Raw genomic sequence first — 8,474 nt, 5'->3', positions numbered from 1 at the left:
TCAGTTTTTCCTCTTCATGACCCTAAATCTATACTGATGTATAGCGTGGACCAAATTCCGCACCTGACTTGACTCCAGATAATTGAGTATTAGACTATCCCATATATACTCAGGGGAAAGGATCTTGGTGGGTTTGTGATAAAGCAGGTATTTGTTCAGGTGGCTCTCATCATTTCACCTGGCCTCAATGTGATTGGCCTGGTCAACAATCATCGCCTCATGGCAGGCCTTGGCAAGTCTGTAAACCTCTGGCATGGACTCCCCAAATAAGGCCCATATATAATAAAAGCCCTCCTTATCTTCAGGAATATGGGCCTGTGATGGAGGCCGGCATTTATATTCAAAGTATTTCTGAGTCAATCCGTAGAAGCCAGGATGGAGGGTGCCGAACAAGGAGGAGAGGATCTCCATGCCCACATCGTCACTAAACTTCATGTCCACATTTGCACACACAAGGTAATCCACCTCCTGGTGGAAGCGCTGCTCAATAAAATTGCTGATCACCTCCATGCAGTGTATGGAAATCTTCTACCAGCGGGCATACCTCTGGACCTTGAAGATGACCATATGCCGTCCTTTCTGAAGGCGAATAAGAGGAACGTAGGCTGGCTGAACAGTGAAGATATAGTAGTTCACCCTGTGTCTCACCATAAAGTACATCTCTGCCATCTCCAGGAGCAGCTTCAGGTGGAAAATGTTTTTTTTTTTTTTCCACAACAAACACAGTTAATCCAATGGTGATGTTCTGAAGCCAGAACTGCTCATTCAGGATATCAATGTTGAAAGTCCCATTCCAGATGATGGGAGCCAGCCAGGGGGTCATAAGAAGGACATATTTCCTAGGTGGTACAAGCATATCTGGCGGGGGATACACCATCCTTGATAATTTTATACTTTGTGGTGTGTGGTGTTCTTTAATAGTTATGCTTGCCTCAGTTGGGATGTTTTCCAGTTTCTGGTTTCTGGGTTTCAAGTAACAATAGCCAAGAAAGGCTATGATGAAAACTGTTGGAAGAAAGTTCACTTAATGAAACAAGTAGGTGTCCCAGCCAATATTTGTAGTACCTGAGCCATGCCTGCATGGCAGAAGAATGTCACCTCTTGTCTTCTCCACTATACGGGGCCACTCATCCCTCCTGACCTTCCACCCTCAGTGTTCTCCCGGGTGAGGCGGAGTGGCCCCCACTCCCTGCTCACTACTCCAGCAGTGCAGTCTCCCCTGAGGCCTGACACCAGTGCAAGGGGGCACCTTGACCCAAGGGCATTTTTTGTGGTGCCCTGTGGAGAAAGATGGGATCCTGGCAGGACCTTTATAGACTCAGTTTCTGTTTGAGGTGCTGTCAGAGTAACCAGGTGGCAGGAATTAGTCTACAGACTGCTGGAACTTAATGACCTGTGTGTAGGAGAGAAGTCTGGGCATGTGAAGCAGCTTCAGGGCATTGGCTCAAGGCAGTTCATTGAGTAGGTCAAGGACAGAGATTGTGATGAAAGTGAGGCAGAACAGTAGCCACCAGAGTGCCTGGCCAGGGGGTCAGGGCTTGTGCACTGGCTTACCATTGACACTTACTGTCCATGAGCTAAGCACTGGGTTTCCTAAAGTCTATTAAGTCAAGATCAGACTGTCTTCATGATCACATCCATATAGGCTAACATGGGCCAGCCTTTGGGAGGCCTGACTTGGGGACCCATGATTCAGGTGGAGAGGAAAGAAGACCTATAGATCAAGGATTGTTTTCCTTTATCCCCTTTATAATGACTTAAAATCCATTGAGTATTTACTTCTTTTTTGATACCTACCTTCCACTAGTGTTAGGACTACTAAGCTTGACACACATTATCTTGTTTAATCCTTTCAAGTCTAGAGGATAGATGCTACATTATCCTCATTGTACCAATGGAGAAATAGGCTCAGGGAGGTGGGTCTTGGTCCACAAATACAAAGCAGCTGTACTCTAAAATATCCTGCATTTTTACCCTCTGACTCATTTGTGCCTTCTCTGAGGTTTCTTTTATTGAGGTGGTTTTTGTTTGTTTTGTTTTTGTCGGGTTCTTTTGGTTTTCTTCCTTAGGGTTTACATGAGCTGTCCCTCAGACTAAGGCCTGAAGACAGTGAAGAGAGGCTAAGATAGTGCTCCGTGCTAACTCAGGGCTCTGCACATTGCCATTTCACACACCTCCTCCCTCTGATACCTAGGCAGCTCCAAATATATACCTCCAAGAAAATGAAGCTTCAGACACAGACCTCTCTTACCACACTGTGGGACCAACCACAGGTTTAAAAAAAATGGTCTCATGGCCAATGAGGAGTACCTGCCACCTGACCATGGAATGGGCTGGCACTCCTATATTGTTCTGTGATACCTTGCTCCCACCTTCCTTCAGAAGTGGGTGGCTGGGACTTCCCTGGTTGTCCGGTGGTTAAGAATCCACCTTCCAGTGCAGAGGATATTGGTTCAGTCCCTGATCCAGGAAGACTCCTCATGCCACGTGGCAACTGAGCCCGAGCTCCTCAACTACTGAAGCCCACATGCCTAGAGTCTGTCCTCCACAACAGGAGATGACGCCACAACAAGAAGCTTGTGTGCCCCAACTAGAGAGTAGCCCCCACTTGATGCAACTAGAGAAAGCCCAGGCTCAGCAAATGAAGACTCAGTGCAGCAAAAAATAAATTTTAAAAAATTTAAAAAGAGAAGTAGCTGGTTGGAGATGGGAGTCACCCGGGTGTTATGAAGTCTTCTCAGTAGAGTTCTGAGCATATTGGGAGGAAGAGTGTTCTGATTAGTGTCTTTTAATGGAGTCATCTCTTTATGATATAGATTGTGACTTTTGCTTTACTGTGCATAGAGATATAGCAGATTCCTGATGAGCACTCCTGACTGGAGGGCCCTCCCTAGGAAGTTTCAAAGAGGGTGCAGTGTGGTTTGTTTCTTTTATCCCTTGAGGCTTTGAAAGGTTGTTGTTGAATCACAAAAAGACACTGGGATTCCTGGGCTCCAGAGGAGAAGAATTCAATCCGGGGCCAGAGATGAGGCTTGATCGCTCAGAGCTTTTGTGTAATAAAGTTTTATTAAAGTATGAATGAGATAGAGAAAGCTTCTGATGTAGACATTAGAAGGGGGCAGAAAGAATACCTCTCCTGCTAGTCTTTAGCTGGAAGTTATATAGCTGCTAGCAGTCTGCTAATTAAAAGAAGGAAATGTCTCAAAACTCAGAGAATGGCACCAGGCCCTTCACCCACAAGACACATTTTGAGATTATCTTGGTGAGTCATCCTGGGCCATAAAACAATTGATATGAATCTTGAAGAAAAGCAGATTCCCATACAAATATATAGTTTCATTAACATAGATTAAGAGAACAATGTATGAGTATAACATACTGGTTTGTCAAGTCAGTTCTGAGCTTTTAGTCTAATCAACTTGAAGACAGAGTCTGGGGTAAATGCATAGTACATTAACATAGCTTAAGACAAATATTTCCATAAGAAAAATGCATTGGTTAGCTCAAAGTTTAAGAATAGTTAAGTTCAGGTGGAACCAGATGTCATGGCAACACAGAATTTTAAGAGAAACCTCTTTTAAAATTTGTATCGAGAAGGGGGGGAAATATATATATATATATATATTCCATTAGTTTGTTTCCTCCTGCCGCTTAAGAGAGAGATAAAAACATGTCTGACACTTGCAGCCTATTTCCTCCGTTTGGAGACCCCTGGCCTTCCTGCCTGTTACCTTCTCAGCTTCACCAGGTTTACGAACCTCCTTTCTGAAGAATAAAAGGTACTCAAGTGCTTTTGTGTTAATGGAGCCACACTTGCAGGCATCCCAAGGAAACCACTTGACGGAAAAGAAGTAGTCTTAGTCATGTCCACATATCTGACTGGAGGATTCCACCAATAAATTCCTGCAGTTCATTAGGAGAGAGCTTATTCCTTGAACTGGAGTTGCAGCATTCTGGAGAGGTATGAGGTACACTGGGGGTACAGTCTCCACCTGTGATTTTTGGCAGGGACTGAATGCCCTCAGGATGCTGTTTCACCTCTGAACTAGGTGATGGTCTTATGGCATTGGGAGGAAGACAACACAGCATATGGAGTGTCTGCGCATTTCTGTAGACCATGATCTACAGTCACAAGCATTATCTACCATATTTCAGCCTCCTGGCAACCTTGAGAGATGAGAGGAAAACCTAGCGTCATAGATAAGGAAACTGAGGTTCAGTGTGTTACAGTGTATGCTAAAGCCATACAGATGCTGGTCAGCAGCATCTGCTCCCACTGCCCATTGCTGGGGAGACAGGCTTGGCTAATTCACCATGTGCCTGCGTACATATTACAGTCACTTTCCTCTGAATTCCTCTGAATCCTATCTAAGGAGTGGGAACAATGCCCCACCCCCTTACACATTAAATATAATTATTTTAAATGAAAATGCCACTATCTGAAGTATTTAGGGACCTGAGGTTTTCCCTTTTCTTCTGTTGATTCTTGTTCATGGTGCCTTATTTAATTCTGTGTTTTGTGTTTTAAGTTTTTCTGAGCTCCAGCCATTGCAGAATTCCTTCGTAATTCTTGGAGATTTCTCTTGAGGCTGGATTGAGAGAGATTTCTTCCAGATTTTATACATATGCTTCTGTCAGGTGCTTCCAAAACCAGTGTCACCTTAAACTGAATTCTTAGCTTGAAGTTTGATTTTTTGGGGGGAGGGGGGAGGTTCCTCTCAGTTAATTTGTATTCAGATTCCAAATTCATCTGAAGTCCTACTGATTGAATTTCAAGGGAAATGTTTTCCACTATACTTAATATTACTTATGAAACAAAAGATTGGGGACTTTTTTGTCTCTTATTTTTTTCATTTTATTCTTAGATTAAGGGTATTGCATGCTGGGATTAGAATTTTATTAGATTTTTATGTTGTTGGATTTCCTACCTTTGATGAGGCCCTAGGATGTCTGGTGCTGCCCATACCCCATTAGTTAATGCAAAGTAAAATCAGTTTCCCTGAAGCTTGACAAATTCCTCCTTGGAAGAAGTTATCCTACCTCTGTGGGTTCATGCTTTCTTTAGATTTTGACTTCCTTCCTATACGTCTTATCTTTTTGCGAACTCAGTGATGTACTCACAACATGGAGAATCTAAATTATTAGCTAAACTAACAGTTAAACTAAATTAATAGTTTTCAATGGGAATGATATTCAACGTAACCAGATAATCGTAGTGCTGAAATCCAAATTCAGTACTGAATACTCTGATGTTTTCACTGTAGATAAGCATAACTTTGTGACTAACACTAGTTTTCTTCCAAGAGTAATTTTATTTTTTATCTTACTGAGCTATTATAATATTGACTATAAACAGTGATGCCAACAACTTACTTTGTTTCTGATTTCAAAAGGACTGCTAACGTTTTACCATCAAGTATGATGTCTGATATAGCTTTTAAATTAATTTATATTTTGTGGTAAAAAACATGTAATGTAAAATTTCTCATATTAACTACTTGTAAGTGTACTGTTTGGTAATGCTAAGTCTATTCAAACTATTGTGAAACAGATCTCTATAACTTTTTCATCATACAAAACCAAAATTCTATCCATTGAACAACAAATCCTGATTTCTCTCTCCTTCTGGTCCCCAGATAGCACCATTCTATATTCTGTTTCTATGAGTTTGACTATTGGGTTCATAAAGACTGGGAGAGATGACTGTTTTTCCATTGCCCAAATTTCAGCAGAAGGTCACAAAGCATACAAAGAAAATACAGATCCTTGAATTACCTGACAAGGAATTTAAAATAACCACCTTAAAGGTGCTCAATGGATGAAAAGAGAACACAGAAAATTAAATGACATCAGAAAAATCGTGCATGAAAAAACAAGAATAGCAACAAAGAGAAACTCTAAAAAAGAACTATCAGTAATTCTGGAGCTGAAAAATACAATAACTACAGTGAAAAATTCACTAGGGAATTTCAACTGCAAACTTGATAAAGCAGAAGAAAGAATTTGTGAACTGAAACAAGTCATTAGAAATTATCAAGTCAGAGGAACAAAAAGAAAAAACACTGGAGAAAAGAATTGCCTAAGGGATTTAAAAGATACCATCAAGTGGAACAATACATGCATTATGGGAGTCCTAGAAGAAGAAAAGAGAAATAAAGGCACAGAGAGACTATCTGAAGAAACTGGCTAAAACTTCCCAAATCTAGGGAAGAAAATAGACATATAAATTCAAGGAGCTCAACGAATTCTAAGTGGAATTAATTCCAAAATATATGCACCAACATACATTATAAAAACTGTCAAAAATCATAGACAAAGAGAGAATCTTCAAAGCAGTATGAAAAAAAGTGACTTGTCATGTACATAGGAGCTCCCATAAGATTATCCGTGGATGATGAAAGAAATCAAAGATGACACAAATAGATGGAAAAATATACCATGTTTGTGGACTAAGAATCAACATAGTGAAATTAAGTATACTACCCAAATCAGTCTATAGATTCAATGCAATACCTATCAAAGCTACCAATGGTATTTTTCAAAGAACTAGAACAAATAACTTCACAATTGGTATAGAAATACAAAAAACCTCAAATAGCCAAAGTAGTCTTGAGAAAGAAGAATGGAACTGGAGGAATCAACCTGCCTGACTTTGGACTATACTATAAAGATAAGAAAGCCTTCCTCAGTGATCAATGCAAAGAAATAGAGGAAGGCAACAGAATGGGAAAGACTAGAGTTCTCTTCAAGAAAATTAGAGACAGCAAGGGAACATTTCATGCAAAGATAGGCTTGATAAAGGACAGAAATGGTATGGACCGAACAGAAGCAGAAGATATTAAGAGGTGGCAAGAATACACAGAAGAACTGTACAAAAAAGATGTTCACGACCCAGATAATCATGATGGTGTGATCACTCACCTAGAGCCAGACATCCTGGAATGTGAAGTCAAGTGGGCCTTAGAAAGCATCACTATGAACAAAGCTAGAGGAGGTGATGGAAGTCCAGTTGAGCTATTTCAAATCCTGAAAGATGATGCTGTGAAAGTGCTGCACTCAAGATGCCAGCAAATCTGGAAAACTCAGCAGTGACCACAGGACTGGAAAAGGTCAGTTTTCATTCCAATCACAAAGAAAGGCAATGTCAAAGAATGCTCAAACTACTGCACAATTGCACTCACCTCACGTGCTAGTAAAGTAATGCTGAATATTCTCCAAGCCAGGCTTCAGCAATAGTGAATCGTGAACTTCCAGACGTTCAAGCTGGTTTTAGAAAAGGCAGAGGAACCAGAGAGCAAATTGCCAACATCTGCTGGATCATGGAAAAAGCAAGAGAGTTCCAGAAAAACATCTATTTCTGCTTGCTTGACTATGCCAAAGCCTTTGACTGTGTGGATCACAATAAACTGTGGAAAATTCTGAAAGAGATGGGAATACCAGACCACCTGACCTGCCTCTTGAGAAACCTATAGGCAGGTCAGGAAGCAACAGTTAGAACTGGACATGGAACAAGAGACTGGTTCCAAATAGGAAAAGGAGTCCGACAAGGCTGTATATTGTCACCGTGCTTATTTAACTTCTATGCAGAGTACATCATGAGAAATGCTGGGCTGGAAGAGCACAAGCTGGAATCAAGATTGCTGGGAGAAATGTCAATAACCTTGGATATGCAGATGACACCACTCTTATGGCAGAAAGTGAAGAGGAATTAAAAAGCCTCTTGATGAAAGTGAAAGAGGAGAGTGAAAAAGTTGGCTTAAAGCTCAACATTCAGAAAACGAAGATCATAGCATCTGGTCCCATCACTTCATGGGAAATAGGTGGGGAAACAGTAGAAACAGTGTGAGACTTTATTTTTTTGGGCTCCAAAATCACTGCAGATTGTGATTGCAGGCATGAAATTAAAAGACGCTTACTCCTTGGAAGGAAAGTTATGACCAACCTAGATAGCACATTCAAAAGCAGAAACATTACTTTGCCAACAAAGGTCCATCTAGTGAAGGCTATGGTTTTTCTTGTGGTCATGTATGGATGTGAGAGTTGGACTGTGAAGAAAGCTGGGTACCGAAGAATTGATGCTTTTGAATTGTGTTGGAGAAGACTCTTGAGAGTCCCATGGACTGCAAGCAGATTCAGCTAGTCCATTCTAAAGGAGATTGGTCCTGGGTGTTCTTTGGAAGGAATGATGCTGAAGCCGAAACTCCAGTACTTTGGCCACCTCATGCAAAGAGTTGACTCATTGGAAAAGACTCTGATGCTGGGAGGGATCAGGGACAGGAGGAGAAGGGGAAGACAGAGGATGAGATGGCTGGATGGCATCACTGACTCGATGGATGTTAGTTTGAGTGAACTCTGGGAGTTGGTGATGGACAGGGAGGCCTGGTGTGCTGCAATTCACGGGGTTGCAAAGAGTTGGACATGACTGAGCGACTGAACTGAACTGAACACTATGGTACTGGCACAAAGACAGAAAT

The 8,474-nt window shown here is 41.4% G+C and overlaps 1 pseudogene; it reads right to left on the bottom strand.

Moving 5' to 3' along the window:
* LOC108638063 lies at positions 1 to 886 on the bottom strand (annotated as a pseudogene).

The sequence above is a fragment of the Capra hircus genome, chromosome 18 (genome assembly GCF_001704415.2).
Source record: "Capra hircus breed San Clemente chromosome 18, ASM170441v1, whole genome shotgun sequence".
Taxonomy (NCBI): Eukaryota; Metazoa; Chordata; class Mammalia; order Artiodactyla; family Bovidae; genus Capra; species Capra hircus.
The sequence above is the reverse complement of the archived record's forward strand: the minus strand, read 5'-3'. Positions and strand labels throughout refer to the sequence as shown.